The sequence below is a fragment of the Pogoniulus pusillus genome, chromosome 25, assembly GCF_015220805.1.
Source record: "Pogoniulus pusillus isolate bPogPus1 chromosome 25, bPogPus1.pri, whole genome shotgun sequence".
NCBI classification, from domain to species: Eukaryota; Metazoa; Chordata; class Aves; order Piciformes; family Lybiidae; genus Pogoniulus; species Pogoniulus pusillus.
In genome coordinates, this window is record NC_087288.1 from 20,824,763 (window position 1) to 20,841,964 (window position 17,202).

Genomic DNA, 17,202 nt, shown 5'->3' on the forward strand with positions numbered 1-17,202 from the left:
GCCTGCAGAGTAGCCTTGCTTGGCAGCACCAGGGAAGGGGCCCTGTGGAGGGAGAAGTTTTCAGGCCAGCAGGGAGGGCTCACAGAGAGCAGCTTTGAATTGAGGACCTCCAGAAGGAGGTCTGCAGCCCATGGGGTGCTGTGAAGAGCACACCTGATCATTTGTGTCCTCTCTGGGTGGGCTGCTTGGTGGAGAAGGACTTGGCTGGATGGTCACATCCAGAGGGTAGCGATCAAGAGCTCAGTGTCCAGATGGAGAATGGTGACAAGTGGTGTCCCTCAGGGGTCCATGCTGGGCCCAGAGTAGCTCTGCAGAGAAGGACTTGGGGATGCAGGTGGGTGCCAAGCTGGGCATGAGCTGGCACTGCCAGCTCCCGGCCCAGGTGCAGCCATGTCCTGGGCTGCAGAGGCCAGAGGAAGGAAGGCTTGGAGGAGGCAGAGCTGTCCCCTGTGTGTCTGTGGTGCCAGGGGGCAGGTGGATCTCCCTGCACGCTGAGACCTCTCCTTCTCCTTGCCAGCAGATGCCCAGTGGGACCACATCCAGTTTAGGGACTGTCCCCTTGGCACTCCCTGCACCATGACCTTCACCGTCACCAACCACAGCAAGGGGCAGGCCCTGCACTTCCAGTGGCTGCCTGAGGCTCCCTTTCACTTCTCCCCCCAGGTGAGCATGGCTGTGTCTGCCTTTCCCTGCTGCTCAGACCCTGCCTGGCAGCTTCCCGGCAGCAAGCAGGGAGCCAGCATGGCACAGTGAGAGCCCTTTCAGTGCCACCTAGGAGATGCCATCCCTGGCTTGGCTGGGCCGGGGCAGAAGAGGCTCCATGTTGTAGGAGGTGGCACCTTCTGGTGTTCTTCTCTAGCAAAGCCCAGATCAGTCCTCAGTGAGATGCAGTATGGCACAGTCCCAGCACGCTGGGGGCTGGAAGGGATCTCTGGGGATCATCCAGTCCAGTGCTCCAGCAGGGTCACCTCCGTCTGCTTGCCCAGGATCCCCGTGGCCAGGGTGGGTCTGGAATCTCTGCAGAGAGGAAGACTGCACAACCTCTCTGGGCAGCCTGCTCCAGGCCTCTGGCACCCTCACACCAAAGGAGTTTGTCCTCCTGGCCAGATGGAACCTTCTGGCTTCCAGTTTGTGCCCCTTGCCCTGTCCCTGGGTCCCACTGAGAAGAGTCTGGCCCCATCCTCTTGTGCCCCTGCCTTTAGCTCTTGAGAAGCTTGGAGAGATCCCCTCTGGGGTTGCTCTTGCCCAGGCTCAGCAGCCCCAGGGCTCTCAGCCTCTCCTCACAGAGAGGCTCCTGGCACAGCTGCTCCCCACACTAACAGCCTGGCGTGGCCTTGCCAGTGATGCCAGTTTGGTCTTGGCTCTCTGCTTCTCTCCAGGTAGGACACCTCCATGCCGGCTGTGCCAAGGACATCAGGGTGACCTTGCAGTCACAAGTCGAGGTCACCTTCAGAAGGCAGCCTGTGAAGTGCCAGGTGTCCAGGATCTCCTTCCAGCTGCCCCCAGAGGAGGTCCCTGACTGGGACGACTGCCTGTGCATGGCCAAGTGGGTGAACAGCACCACGGCCCCAGGGGCCAGGTGGCCTGTGAAGAAGAAGGTGAGAAGCACAGCAGCAAAAGCTCCCTCAGCTGCCACAAGAAGAGCTGCTGATGGCAGTAGATCCCTAGCTCTGCTGGCCAAGCAGCTCCTCCCCTTCCCGACAGGGAGTCCATCCCTGAGGGGAACCAGCAGGATGTGTTGGAGGAGAGGTGGCTGCTGGGGGAGCTGAGGGCTCACACGAGTTGGGGAAGTCTCCTGGGCAGGAGGCACAGCCTAAGACAAGAGCTGCAGTGGTGCAGCCTGTGTTGGGTGGCAGGATGAGGCTTGGAACAGGCTTGCACAGCGTGGTGGGGTTGGAGGGGACCTCTGGAGGTCATCCAGACCGACCCCCTGCTAAAGCAGGGCCCCCACAGCAGCATGGCCAGGGGGGATTGGGATCTCTCCAGACAAGGGCACTACACAGCCTCTCTGGGCAGCCTGCTCCAGGCCTCCAGTACCCTCACATCAAAGAAATTTCTCCTCCTGCTTAGATGGAACCTCCTGGGCTCTAGTTTGTGGCCCTTGCCCCTGTGCTGTCCCTGGGTACCCCTGAGGAGAGTCTGGCCTCATCTTCTTGCCCCACCCCTGCCTTTGAGGGCTTGGTCAGCACTGAGCAGATGCCCATTCCCTGGAAGTCAGCTCTGTTTCTGATTCAGTGCCTTTGCACCCCAAAGGACTTCAACTCCCTGCTTCTTGATCTGGGGTTGCAGAACAGTAGCAGCAGCACTCTGCTGTGTGTGTGCTGAGCAGCCCCCTGGCACCTTGAGGCTGAGCTCCCAGCAGGGCAGCAAAGCTGGCCAAGGGGCTGGAAAGCAGGGCTGAGGGTTGGACTCGATGGGCATCCAGGTCTTCTCCAACCCAAACAGCCTCTGCTGTTGGCTGTGGGCATCTCAGCAGAGCTCCTGCTGTGGCTTTCCTTGTCCAGCACACTTGTGTTGGGTGATGGCTCTACCCCAGTTGCTGAACTCTTGGAGGACCTGGAACCCAAACGTTTTTGCCCAGCAGAGGCAGAGCAGTCAGAGCCTTTCCACAGGAGTTCACTCCCATTCCCAAAGGCCCCTTCCCAGCCCCCAGTGATGTGGCTTATGCCCCACAGGAGCCATCTCTCTGGCAAGTCTTTTCTCCTGAGATAGGAAGGAAGAGGGCTGCTGGAGCTCTTCCTTCTTGGCCTTCTCCACTCGCAGAGCTCCAGCAGGGGCCAGTAGAAGCAAAGGCAGGCACTCTGCAGGCACTGGTGCCCGGTGGCAGTGCCCACAGGTGCATCTGCAGCGCTGGTGCTGCTGGCTTTGGTCAGCAGCTGCCACTCAGCCTACAGCAGAAGAGACCTGCTGCCATCTTGGCAGGGCACTGCATGGGAATGGTCTCCCTAGCCCTGTGTGTGGCTGCTGCTGAAGGCTTCCTGCTCAGCCTGGTTCTTGGGGCTCTGCTCAGTGGCTCTTCCCTCTTCTCTCTGCAGGTGCTGGAGCCAGAGGCAGAGCCTGCTCACAGCGTCCTGGAGGGCAGCATCCGTGAGGTGCAGCTTCTGCTCAGCGCTGCTGTCCGCTGCCCTGAGCTCCAGCTGGCCACAGAGGGACCTGAGGACTCTTCCTCGCAGGAGGTACTCATCTGGCATTTGCTGAGCTGTCTTCTCCCAGCTCTGCCTTCCGGTGCCCTCCAGCTTTGTCCTGCTGGGATTCCACAGGGGTTGCTCTTTTGACCTCTTGCTTTGTTGCTCAAGTGCCCACAGCATCATTTCTAAGGCAGCCTTCATCTGGCTGCTTCCTGCCCGGCCTGGGGCTGAGGAGGATCCACCACGGGGTTCATTTTCACTTGCACACAACCTAGATAGTCCTGGCCTGCTACAGGCTCCTGGTTTGATAGCTCTCAGCTCAGAAGTGGTTTTTGATCACTCTCCTGTGGTGTTGCCTTGAGCAGCAGAGTTCCCTCTAGGGCAGACTTTGCCCAGAGTCTCTGCCTGGCTGCTTTTTGCCCTTTGATGCTTTTAGGAATGGGTTGCACTTCAGCTGCTTTTAATCAAGGCTGACTTCCTCTGAAGGCAGCCCCTCCAAACATCACCTGAGAAAGCTCCTGCTGTGTGTGTCAGCCCTTGTTCAGGTGCTGATAGCCTCAGGGGCTTACAACATCCAGCAGCATGGGTCAGTGAGTTCAGTTCCCATCGCTGCGTTTCCATTTCCCCAGTGCAGGAGGGACAGGAACTGACTGCTGCAGCCAGCAGTGCTCACAGCCTCTCTGCATGGGTGTCAGTCCTTACTCAGGGCTGTGCAAAGAGGAATAGGAAGCTCCAAGTGTAGGTTGTGAGTCAGAATTTCCAGGGAGGGGGCTCTAATGGTTCCCAGGGCATTCGAAACTGCTTGTGCTAAGGGCCCAGAGTTGTGCTGGCTTGTGGTGGGCACCTTTAGGGTGGCAGAGAACTGCTGAGCTGTCACACTTCAGTGCTGCAGGCTGGAACAGATGAGCTGCTTTGGTGCCTGCTGCCACAGTGATCTCTGCTGGGTACCTCCTGCCTTCAGTGCTGCTGTGTGCAGGTGGAAGTCGTTGTCAGAGCAGGGATGTCTTTCAAGTGGGGTGGCTCTGAACTTCAGATTTGGAGCTGGACTACCAGAAGAGAAGAATTCCTCAGGGGGCAGGTTTGAAGAGCAGCTCAGTAGCTGCTGTTACTCAGCAGAGAGATGGTTTCCTGTCTCCAGAACACATCAGGTCTCTGTGCAGCATTCTCCTTTGCCAGACAGAGGCTTCTGTCACTTGTCTATTTTATTTTTTTTTCAAGATGTACAAAGTAAAAGGATTTTTGGTGCTGTTGCCAGTGCCTGAAGGAGGCTGCAGGAGAGATGGGAAAGGGACTGTTTGCAAGGGCTTATAGCACCAGGGCAGGAGGCAATGCTTTGAAGCTGGAGCAGGGTAGACTTGGATGGGACATTACCAAGAAGTTCTTTACTATGAGGGTGGTGGAAGACTGGAACAGGTGCTGGAGGCCCCATCCCTGGAGGTGTCGAGGGGCAGGTTTAATGGGGCTTTGAACAATTTGATCTACTTGGGGATGTCCCTGCTCACTGCTGGAGGGTAGGGCTGGATGACCTTCCGTGAATCTGTTCTGTGACTCTGCTGGAGAGAGCCCAGCAGAGGGCTCTGAGGACAGAGAAGAGACTGAAACATCTCTGCTTTTAGGAGAGACTGAGAGCATTGGGCCTGTTTAGTCTGGAGAAGAGAAAGCTGTGAGAGGACCTTATCAGTGTGTATAAATACCTGAGGGGTGGGTGTCAGGAAGAAGGTGCCAGGTGCCAGGACCGGGAACCACAGGCACAAGCTGGAGCATAGGAAGTCCAACCTCAGCATGAGGAGATACTTCTTTGGTGCGAGGGTGCTGGAGCCCTGGAGCAGGCTGCCCAGAGAGACTGTGCAGTCTCTTTCTCTGGAGACTTCTCAAACCCACCTGGATGTGTTCCTGGGTGATGCTGCTCTGGCAGGGGCTTGCACTGAATGATCTCCAGAGGTCCCTTCCAACCCCTAACACTCTGCAACTCTGTGATCCCCACAAGCTTTTGCCCTAGCTGGGTGTCAAACTCGACCTTCTCTTCAGCTGCCGTTTTCTTAGGAGCTCCTTTCCCTTCCTGGCCTACTCTGCCACTTGCCCAGTGGCAGTCCCAGGCAGTGCTGAGGGACCTCGGCCACACAGTCACAGGTTCTCGGCTTTCCAGCTCAGCCTTCTGCTTGGTGACAGCTTCACAAAGTGTCTGCTCTGGGCTGCCCTTTGGCACTTGCTTCAGAGCTGTCCCTGTGTGCTGGCAGGAGCAGAAGCTCTTCAGGAGTGTGAGTGAGAGTGAACAAAACTTTGGAATACAAAGTTTTCAGGGAATTCTTTGACCTTTTTGAGCCTGGAGCCCGAGGGTAGAATGTGAGCAGTGTCCTTTGAACACCTGGAGATGTTTGCTGCTGCAGCACCGAATAGGAGCCAGGCGGATGGCTTCTGTTCAAAGAAGAAAAGGCTGAGAGGCATCCTTGGGTTCTCAAATCAGCCCCTAACTCCCAAGCTGTATTTTAATATGCCTCTCTTTACCTTCCCAGGTCTCTTCGGGGCGAGCTCAAGGCAGTGCCTGCATGGTGGCAGGGAGTGCACAGCCGGGCCAGGTTCCAGGCTGCAGCCTTCCTCCTGACCAGCTCTCTTCTCAGGGCCGAGGCACAGGGATTGCATCTGGCAGCTCTGTGCTGCCTGCACAGACATCCTGCACAAAGTAATTTTAAAGTGGGGTCTTACCAGAGTGGAGCAGAGGGACAGAATCCTCTCCCTCGGCCTGCAGCCCAGCACATTGCCAGATGACGCTGAGCTCTTCCTCACCCAGAACTCCCAAGTCCTTCTCCTCACCACTGCCTTCTACCCACTCTCTGTTCAGCCTGCATTTGTGTTGGCATTCCCCTGACCCAGGTTCAGGGCCTTACCCTCAGTCTTGCTGAACTTCATGAGGTTGGCTTGGGTCCACCTTTGTAGCCTGCCCAAGTCCATCTGGATGGATCCCTTCCCTCCAGCCTCTCAGCCCCAGCACACAGCTTGGTAGTGTTGGCAAATTTGCTGAAGGTGCCTCAAGGCCCCTGCCCATGCCACTGGCAGAGATGTTAGACAGCACTGGGCCCAGCACTGGGCCCAGCACTGGCCCCCGAGGAGCACCACTTGTCCCTGTCTCCACTCCGACATGGAGCTAGTGACTGACACTCTTTGAGTGCAACCTTCAAGCCAATTCCTTACCCACCAACCAGTCCAAGATTCATCCTGAGCTACCAAAGCATTGGCAAGTCTCTGTCCCTCAGAGCTGGGGAGGCACAGCCTGGAGTGCTGCAGTGAGTTTCTTCTTGCTACCCCTGAGTCCTGCTGCTGTCTCACAGGGCTGGGCTTTGCTGTTTCTGAGCAGTGCAGTGGACAGTAGCTGGAATCCCACAGAAGCAGTGAGATTGGGAAAGACCCTTGAGATCATCTGGTCCAACTGCACTACAGACTCCCTGGGAGGGTGTTGGGTGCCTTGAAATCTGATCGTGACTTTGAATGAGAATGTTCAGTGGCTGCACTTTGAAATCTGGAAGGTGTCCAGAGGCAGGAAGTGTTTGTGTGGACCTGCAGATGAGCAGGAGACAGAAGAAGGGTCTGCTGCTCCCTTGGTAGCTTGGTGGCTCACTCAAGTGTCCTTTTGTTCTCTTGCAGTGCCAGGGGTGGCTCCGCTGAGGGCAGCACTTCCTCTGAGCAGGCCTCAGTGTCCAGTTCCCTGGCTGCTGCTCTCCATGTTCCTGCTTCTCACACTGCTGGAGCTGATGTGTCCTGGGTGCCAAGCTCCAACTCAGCATCTACAGCTCTGCCATAGGCAGCAGGCAGGAGCCAGGACTGTTCCTTCTTCTTCTTGCATTAAAAGCAGTGTCTGAGTTTCTTCCTTTAAGCCCTTCCACTTTCTTTATCCTCAGCTTACTAAGAATCCATCCTGGTGAACAAGTTCAATTTGCACTGACTTTTTAGGGGGCTGGTTGGTTTGGTTTTCACTGTTGCAGAGCCAGAGATCTCTTTGGGACATTTGATCCCTTTGCCAATGCCCAACCATTGGCAGAAAATGATTCTGTCTGCTAAAATTGGCTGCTCTGTGAGAACTCAACACTTGCAACCTGTTGTGGCATTTGTGTTCTGCCCACAGGGCGTGGGACTGCCCCCGTGGCTGTTTGCTAGAGCTGTGCTGATCACAGGAATGTGTTTAACACAAGGTTTCAAAGGAGTTGACTTTTTATTTGAAGCAGGAGCTGACAACCAGAGTTAGGGGTTTGTCCAGTTGTGATGTCCTTTCCCCATGCAGGAGGAGCAGGACTTCTGCATACTATGGTCATACTCTCAAGCCAAAGATCTGTCTATGCATTTGCAAACTGATTCGAGTCTAGGCTGGGTTCCTTCTTGCACTGCTCTCAGGTATCTGCTGCTTCTAGATGGCTTCTCTAGAACGAGGTGGCTAGGAAGTGATTTGGGGGGATAACAGCAAATGATGCTGCTTAAAACTGCTCTTCAGAGGCTGCTAAACATCTCATGGGAGCATGCAGCAGAGGGGAGCACCTTGCAGTTCATGCTGAGAAGCAGGGAATTCAGTCTTTGCAAGTGGCTTTGTACTAAGAGCACCAGCACTGTGCGCCGTGTGCATAGGCAGAGGCTACAGTGAGGCCAGAGAAACGGATGGAGTTTGGAAGCGGAACGCAGAGCATGGGCAGCGGAACGCAGAGCATGGGGAGCGGAATGCAGAGCATGAGGAGCTGCTTCAGGACGCTGAGGTCACTTTGCTGAGCAAAGCTTCAGCGCTTTCTCTCCTGTCTGCTGCCTCTTGCCCCGGCCTCGTGGCGGCGCTCCCCTCCGCCGTGCTGATTGGAGCAACCTGCTTAGCCCCGGGGGGCAGTGATGAGTGCCGGAGGGCAGCCCCCAGACCCTGCTGTGCCAAGAGCTGCCGCAGCCCTGCCACCGGCCGGACCCAGCTGTTCTAGGTGGCGGCTGGCTGAGGCCTGGGCTCGCTGCAGAGCAAAGTGCTGCTGCCCTGCGCCCTTGGTGTGGCTCTGGGCATGGAGCGGGGACCCACGTGCAGGCCTGGCAGGGTGGCAAGAAGGGCACAGCCCCCGGCAGCAGGACACATGCACAGCAGCTCTGCCCTCAGCTGCTACATCTTCTGTGTGTGCCCAGACAGAGGCTCTGCCCTCCACCGAGGGGGGCAGAATCAGCTCGGGAAAGCCAGGTTTGAAGGGCAGGACGCGCTTGGCGCCGGGCCATGGCTGCAGCCCTGCCGCTGCCCCTGGCACTCCTGCCCCGGGTGCTGCCCCTGTCGGGTGAGTGCCCGTGGGGGCTGTGTGGGACGGGAAGGGAGAAGAGCAGGGCTGTGGCAAACATCGAGCCCGTCCCGGCTGAGCCGTGGGCTGAGAAGCACCTAGGCAGGGGGCAAAGCCCGTGGCCAGCTGAGCCCCCCGGGTGCCACCTGCAAGGAGCCTCGGCCCTCAGCCCCACCTGCCTGCCCCTCCTGGCCCGCAGCCTGCGGTGCCTGGCGGGCGAAGCTGCCCCGGAAAGCAGCCGTTCTGGGCCGGCAGCGTTGTGGGTGCCGAGCGGAGCTGCCACTGCTGCCGCCGCGGGGAAGAGCTGTTTCTCAGCTCTGGGAGCAGTCAGGACAGGCTGTGCTGCACAGGGGGTCTGAGTGCTGCAGCAGCTGGAGAGGCCACAGAACGCCAGAGGCTGCGTTGTTGAGGCTGCCCAGGTAAAGTTATCACAGTATCACCAAGGTTGGAAGAGACCTCACAGATCATCAAGTCCAACCCTTTACCACAGAGCTCAAGGCTAGACCATGGCAACAAGTGCCACGTCCAATCCTGCCTTGAATAGCCCCAGGGACGGCGACTCCACCACCTCCCCGGGCAGCCCATTCCAGTGTCCAATGACTCTCAGTGAAGAACTTTCTCCTCACCTCCAGCCTAAATTTCCCCTGGCACAGCTTGAGGCTGTGTCCTCTTGTTCTGGTGCTGGCCACCTGAGAGAAGAGAGCAACCTCCTCCTGGCCACAACCTCCCCTCAGGTAGTTGTAGACAGCAATAAGGTCTCCCCTGAGCCTCCTCTTCTCCAGGCTAAACAATCCCAGCTCCCTCAGCCTCTCCTCGTAGGGCTGTGCTTAAGGCCTCTCCCCAGCCTCGTCGCCCTTCTCTGGACACGCTCAAGCATCTCAATGTCCCTCCTAAACTGGGGGGCCGAGAACTGAACACAGCACTCAAGGTGTGGTCTAACCAGTGCCGAGTACAGGGGCAGAATGACCTCCCTGCTCCTGCTGGCCACACCATTCCTGATGCAGGCCAGGATGCCACTGGCTCTCTTGGCCACCTGGGCACACTGCTGGCTCATGTTCAGGTGGGAAGTTCTGTGCCTTTGTATCTGCATTTCAGACTCGTTTCCTTGTGTGTCCAGTTGCAGTAGTGAGAGGCAGAGGATTGTCTTCAGCTCACTAATGAGTGTGACTCCTGCCTCGCTCAGCAGTCCCTCACTCTGGGCTGTATGTTTTGTGAAGGCTCTGTTTTGCCTTCTTCTCCAAACTGTCTGAGTCCTGGTAGCTGGAATCCCTCACGCGTGGTCGTGATGTGTGTCAAGAGGTGAAAAAAGAAGGCTGTAGCTATTCATAACAGTTATTGAGCCTTTCATGTGGTTCTGTGTGCCTCACACTAGGTCAGGTTGCTCAGAGCCCCAACCAGCCTGGCCTTAAAGACCTCCAGGGATGGGGCTTCCACCCCCTCCCTGGGCAACCTGTTCCAGTGTCTTACCACCCTCATGGTGAAGAACTTCTTCCTAACATCCAATCTGAAACTACCCATTCTCCCTAGTCCTATCACTACCTGACACCCTATAAAGTTCCTCTGCAGCTTCCTTGTAGCTCCCTTCAGATACTGGAAGGCCACAATAAGGTCGCCTCAGAGCCTTCTCCTTTCCAAGCTGAACAACCTGTCTTTACAGCAGAGGAGCTCCAGCCCTCTGATCATCCTCGTGGCCCTTCTCTAGGCTCTCTCAGCAGAGTAGCACCTCCCTCCTCTTCTGAGATAACTATGATATTGTCGCCATCACTGAAATGTGGTGGGATGGCTCACATGATTGGAGTGCTGTAATCAATGGCTACAGACTCTTCAGGAGAGACTGGCAAGGGAGAAAGGGCGGGGGAGTGGCTCTGTATATTAGAGATGCTCTGGATGTCATGGAGGTAGAAATCAAAGATGATCAAGTTGAGTCATTATGGGTGAGACTTAAGGGGAAGGCCAACAAGGCTGATATCCTGGTTGGAGTCTGTTACAGACCACCCAACCAGGAAGAAGAGGTTGATTTATTACTCTTTAAGCAACTGGAGGCTGCCTCATGATCACCTGCCCTTGTTCTGGTGGGCGACTTTAACCTACCAGACATCTGCTGGGACTTAAACACTGCAGAGAAGAGGCAGTCTAGAAGGTTTCTGCAATGTGTGGAAGACAACTTCCTATCCCAGCTGTTACGTGAACCTACCAGGGGGGCAGCTCTGCTTGACCTGCTGCTCACAAATAGAGAGGGACTGGTGGGGGATGTGGTGGTTGGAGGCTGCCTGGGGTCCAGTGACCATGAAATTATAGAGTGTTCAATACACGGAGAAACCAGGAGGGCATCAACAGAACCTCCACAATGGACTGCCCAAGGGCAGACTGCAGCCTATTTAAGGAGCTAACTCAGAGAGTTCCTTGGGAAACAGCCCTTAGAAACAAAGGGGTCCAGGCAGGCAGGACCTGCTTCAAGAAAGAACTCCTGAAGGCACAGGAGCAGGCAGTGCCACTGAGCTAGAAGATGAGCCGACGAGGGAGGCAGCCAGACAGGATGGGCAGGGAGCTGCTGAAGGAATTAAAGATTAAAAAGAGAGTGTATCACCTTTGGAAAAGAGGGGAGGTGTCCCAGGAGAAGTTCAAGGAAGTTGCTAGGTCTTGTAGAGGAAAAATTAGAGAGGCAAAAGCCCACTTGGAGCTCAGGCTGGCCACGGCTGTCAAGGAAAATAAAAAGTGTTTCTTTAAATATATGAATGGCAGAGAAGGGCCAAGGACAACCTCCAGTCCTTGTTAGATAGAGAGGGGAACATAGTGACAAAGGATGAGGAAAAGGCAGAGGTGCTTAACACCTTATTTGCCTCAATCTTCAATAGTGGGACAGGTTGTCTCCAGGACAGCTGGATTCATGAAGTGGTGGATGAAGTCAGGAACCAGTACAGTCCCCCTCTAATCCATGAGGAAGCAGTAAGGGACCTGCTGCGTCATTTGGATCCTCACAAGTCCATGGGACCGGATGGGATCCACCCTAGGGTGCTGAGAGAGCTGGCAGCTGAGCTGGCCAAGCCACTCTCCATCATTTATCAGCAGTCCTGGCTCACTGGAGAGGTCCCTGAAGACTGGAAGCTGCCAATGTGATACCCATTCACAAGAAGGGTTGTAAGGAGGAGCCAGAAAACTACAGACCTGTGAGCCTGACCTCAGCGCCAGGCAAGGTCATGGAACAGGTCATCTTGGGTGCCATCACACAGCACCTACAGGATAGCCAAGGGATCAGGCCCAGCCAGCATGGGTTTAGGAAGGGCAGGTCCTGCCTCACCAACCTGATCTCCTTTTATGATCAGGTTCCTGCCTGGTGAATGTGGGGCAGGCTGTGGATGGAGTCTACTTGGACTTCAGCAAAGCCTTTGACACTGTCTGCCACAAGAAGCTCCTAGCCAAGCTGGCAGCTCATGGTTTGGACAGATTCACTCTGTGCTGGATCAGGAACTGGCTGGATTGCAGAGCTCAGAGAGTGGTGGTGAATGGTGCCACATGCAGTTGGCAGCTGTCACCAGTGGTGTGCCCCAGGGATCAGTACTGGGCCCAGTCCTGTTCAATATCTTTATTGATGATCTGGACCAGGGCATTGAGTCCAGCATCAGTAAGTTTGCAGATGACACCAAGCTAGGAGCAGGTGTTGATGTGTTGGAAGGTAGGAGAGCCCTGCAGAGGGACCTGGCCAGGCTGGATGGGTGGGCAGAGGCCAAGGGGATGAGATTGAACAAGGCCAAGTGCAAGGTTCTGCACTTTGGCCACAACAACCCCAAGCAGCACTACAGGCTGGGGCCAGAGTGGCTGAGAGCAGCCAGGAGGAAAGGGACCTGGGGGTACTGATAGATAGTAAGCTGAAGATGAGGCAGCAGTGTGCCCAGGTGGTCCAGAGAGCCAATGGCATCCTGGCCTGGCTCAGGAGCAGTGTGGCCAGTAGGACAAGGGAGGTTATTCTTCCCCTGTACTCAGCACTGGTCAGGCCACACCTTGAGTACTGTGTCCAGTTCTGGGCCCCTCAATTCAAGAGAGATGTTGAGGTGCTGGAAGGTGTCCAGAGAAGGGCAACAAAGCTGGTGAGGGACCTGGAGCACAAATCCTATGAGGAGAGGTTGAGGGAGCTGGGCCTGTTTAGCCTGGCAAAGAGGAGGCTCAGGGGTGATCTTATTACTGTCTACAACTACCTGAAGGGGCATTGTAGCCAGGTGGGGGGTGGCCTCTTCTCCCAGGTAACCAGCAATAGAACAAGGGGACACAGTCTCAAATTGTGCCAGTGTAGGTGTAGGCTGGATGTTAGGAAGAAGTTCTTCACTGAGAGAGTGATTTCCCATTGGAATGGGCTGCCCAGGGAGGTGGTGGAGGCACCGTCCCTGGGGGTCTTCAAGAAAAGACTGGATGAAGCACTTAGTGCCATGGTCTAGTTGATTGGTTAGGGCTGGGTGATAGGTTGGACTGGATGATCTTGGAGGTCTCTTCCAACCTGGTTGATTCTATGATTCTATGATTCTATGACTTTTGGATCAGAGCAGATGGCTTTTGGTCCCAACATGAGGAAAGTAGTTCAGATTGGTTTTGTTCATACAGTAGTTGTACAGAAGACAAAAGCTTCCTTCAAACTGCTACAATTTTGTGCTTCATCCCTCTCAAACTCAATTGTCTTTAACCAAAAATGAAACTAAAAAGCAGCTCATGAATCATGTCAGTTTCTCCCACTGCAAGGCCATATTTGCCGTACTGGGATCTATTTCCTAAGCAGCTATGAATCTTGCTTGTCCTCTAAACCAGAAGAATTTGCAGTCCTGGCTTGCAACTAATAACAGGTTCCAAATAGCAGCAGGGAAAGCAGTGTTCTGTGGCTTTGCTGCAGCCTGAGAGCACTGAAGGGAATGAGAACTGTGCTATGAATTCAGAATACTTCAGTTAATTATTCCGCGGCGCACTCTGCCCGTGCCTGCAGCCCAGGTGATGGCTGTGTTTTTCATAACAAATGACAGCTAATGGCAAACTCACACAAGGAAGGTGACAAGAACAGCAAACAGACCTTACCTCAGACCGTGTTCTCCCGGGAATATCTGCTATGCTCCAACAGGCTGCGTGAGCCAGTTGCCCATAACCACAGGCAGGGCTCAGCCAGGAGCTGGACGGAGGTGTCTGCAGTTTGGGTATTGACTAGTTTTACAAAACACCTGGCTTTAGATGTCTTGAAGATTTCAGTTGCTTTTTAATTGACCCTTCTCAGTTTTGATTCATGTCAACATCTGCAGCATGGGAACATCATCCTAGCCAGGAAAGTGCTTTCCTTAGCTTAATACTAGGGCATTGTTGTGGAGGGCCTGTAGGCCCAAAAGCAGGCTTATTTATGCCTGCTCTGCCTGGACATGTCTCTGCCTGCACCAGGGTTAAATGAGAACAAAGGGACACCTGATTGTGTAAGTCCCCACACGCCTAGCTCGGGTCTGCCTGATGCTGGGCCCACGTGATTCCCATACCTGGAGTCCAGGCCTGTGGGTTTTACCTAGTGTGGTAGGGTTCGGCTGACTGCCAACCAGATTGGTCATTCGAGTGGCCAATGAGACCATTAACTCTCAGCCCACATTTGATAAATAGGGGTGCACAGGCTCATGTGCAGCCTGCCCCACATTACTTGCGGCTCCACCACATGCTTGCTTGCCTGCCTGCATACTTCCTTGCAGCTTTATGCCTGCCTTTGTATGAGTGCCTGGTGTGCACATTGCTGCGTGTTGCGGAGGGGAGTTTGTTTGGGTTTTGGAGAATGAAATGCGAGGCCGAATTTGAAAGAATTTAAATGATTTATTATTACAAACACTAAGAATCCCCTTCCCCAGACTTATTTATAACTATCCCACGTAAGTTCTTTGTATGCGGTTGCAAATTAAATTACAGAATGACTATGTATAAAAAATCAGGAATTTAGCAACAGTTTGAAAAAATTTAGGAAGAAAGTCTGTGGCTTGAGAGAGTTTCACCAGAAGGCTTTGAGAGATTGTTCTGGCTTTCGATCAAGTTTTCTCAGTTACTCACTGTCCGAATTCAGTTCTGAAAAGTTCTAAATATCGTGGACTGGGGCTCACTGTCTGAGCTTCCACGGGTCCGGGCCAAGCTGAGCGTTGGCTTCCTAAGGCTGGCAAAGATCGGAGCGCTGCCAAGTCAGTTGTAGCTTCGATGCTGCAGTGCGAGTGCTGGGCTGTGCCGTGTGTGTGTGTGTGTGAGTGAGAATACCAAGCTAAAGGGGTGCTCAATTAAGGCAAATGCAGCATCTTTCATACTGTTCAGAAGAGGTGTATCAGCCAAACTTGGGCGAACATACGTGAACAATACAGATTGGTTCAAAGTTATGAGTAATTCACAGATAGGCTAATTTTCACCAAAACAACCTGTGGTACCACCCCAGGGGTCAGCCCTCAGCAGGTGTACGTAGGGTGCTCACCAATGTCTGAGAACCAAGGTCCCTTTCTCAAAACAACGGTTCATGTTTACAGATTATTCCCCTCTGTAGGAGAAATTCTCCCACAGGCTGTAACGGCTGTAGTCAGTTCCCAAGCAGATGGGTGATCGGGGTGGGGAAGTAAGTTTCAACTCCTCGATTGATGGTCTTTTGAGCCACAATTTTGCATAAATGAGAGCTTCACAAGAGGGCTTTATAACCCTCCACCACACCGCGGGTTGCCAGGAGCAGACCTACTTGTCCGCATTTGATCGGCCTGAGGAGCAAGCGTTGGACCTGTGCTCAGACTGCATGGAATACTGCCTCTGCACCTGGAAATCCTGCCTGCATACCCCTGGAGAGAGCAGCCAGCAGAGTCCAGCAGCAGTAAGGCCAGAGCCTGCCATTTCCCCTGATGCCAGAGGATTCCAGACTTAAAGTTCATAGGCAGAGACCCTGAAGAATTGGACAGTTGCAACAGGCTGACACAGCCCTGGAGGGTGATTAACAATTGATAAGAATTGTAAGTAGATGCCTCTGTAATTTCTGTTACCTCTGCCATAAAGCAGAGAGCAGTTTTCAGCTCAGCTTTGCTGGGCAAACAGTCTAAGACCTCAGGCGGCACTGAGCCGCGGGGAAACTCTCTCTCTCTGTTAATAGTTTGAATGTTTGCTAGTTATGAATAAGTTTCTGTAGATATATATCCTAGAATGTCTTCATAACAGTGTAAAGAATCCTTTTAATATTAAAGTTCAGTGGTTGGGGGTGGTAAGAGTTGAAATATTGGAAGTTACTAAATATATATATTTTTATAAATATCCTCTTGCATTAATTAATTTTTCCCCTCCGCCAAATAGGCGTAGGTACCAGGAATCCCCATCCGCGACAGGCGTGCTTCATCTCTGAGCCCAGAATCCATTGGCATGTCAGTAAAAGTATGTAGGGAGTGAAAACATCCCTGCTTCTCCCCTCTGCTCATGTCTAAGGCCATTTTCAGAGGCTGCAAGCAGAGGTTTCACCTCGCAGCTCTTCAGCAAACTGTGGGGCATGTAGAGGTTTACAGCTGATGCTTGCTCAGGTCAGTAGGTGCCCTTCATCTGCAATACAGAAGATGAGCCTGGTCCCACGTGCCCTGTTCTCTTCAGCAGGGGATTCAGAATTTCTCCTGGTGAGAGAAACACTTAAATCCTATTAAGCACAAATTGAAATAAAAGTGACTTCTTTCCCCCCCTCATCTTCCATTCTTGGGCATTTCTAGAGCAGTCTGAGCATGTTTTCACCACATCTGCTTCCTTTTGCATACAGTATATTACATCTTAAAACCTAGAGCACATGTAAAAGTTTAAATCCACTCAGCTTGAGGTGCAGGGTGTGCTTTTAGTGACAAAGCTTGGCAACTTTGTGAAGCATTTAGTTAGTTCAGATGCTTTTATAATCGTCTCTGTTACACTCCTTGGAGAGGGTGGGTTACACTGGGGCTACAACCGAAGACAGGACTCTTGGTCAGTAATTCCTTTGAGAGAAGAGCTTGCCTTCTGACCTCAACCCTGCTGAGCACTAGGTGGCGCTCTGCTATAAGTGAAACCGCTTTGCCTTAGCTGTGAACGTGGGTCCATTTTAGCAGTGAGAACAGCAAAAGGTTCTGTCAGCAAGTTACCAGGATAGACACTCAGGCCGTGATAGGAGAGGAATTTAAACCAGGCTGTGAAGCTGCCAAAGCATTCACTAGTAGAAAGGCCAGGGTGGAAATGAGACCTATGTGCTTATAGTGCTATTCATTCTACTTTTCAGAAATCAGTGTGGTGTTTTGTGGGGTAGAGAATGTGGTGCCTTTTGGAAGGGGTTACAATCTAAAGGAATTCAAGGTCACATCAGCAGAGGATATGATGTGTAATGTGGGCCACCTGCTGAAAAAGGGGATATGTTACGCCATTTGTTCCCAGGCTAGGAGAGGGAAACTGAACTACTTATCGTTTTTGTGTTTGTAATTTTATGCTGAAGGGTTTGGGCTTGGTTTTATTTTAATGGAAGTATGGCATGTGCAAAGGTGTTTCTGAAGAGGTGGGTTTCTGGGACAGCTACTACCTGGGTGGGTGCAGGACCAACTATTGTGCCAGAGTCCTGGTGGTGGGTAACAATGTGGACATGCTTGAAGAGTGGAGGCTATAGAATCTATGGATGGAAGGTTTGAGCACTAGAACTCGATTTCTAATGAGGAAATATAAAGAATAGCCCAGAAACTTTAAAAGCAGGTATTGTGGTCCAGCCAAGCTCTAATTTCAGGCAGAGGTATTGTCTTAATTCCAGGCAGAGGTATTGTCTGGGAATGCTGCTCATGTTG

At 53.4% G+C, this 17,202-nt stretch overlaps 1 pseudogene; it reads left to right on the top strand.

Annotated features, from left to right (window-relative positions):
- Positions 1-8,071, top strand: part of LOC135186414 (hydrocephalus-inducing protein homolog) — a 66,738-nt pseudogene extending 58,667 nt beyond the window's left edge.
- Positions 8,072-17,202: the final 9,131 nt, after the last annotated feature.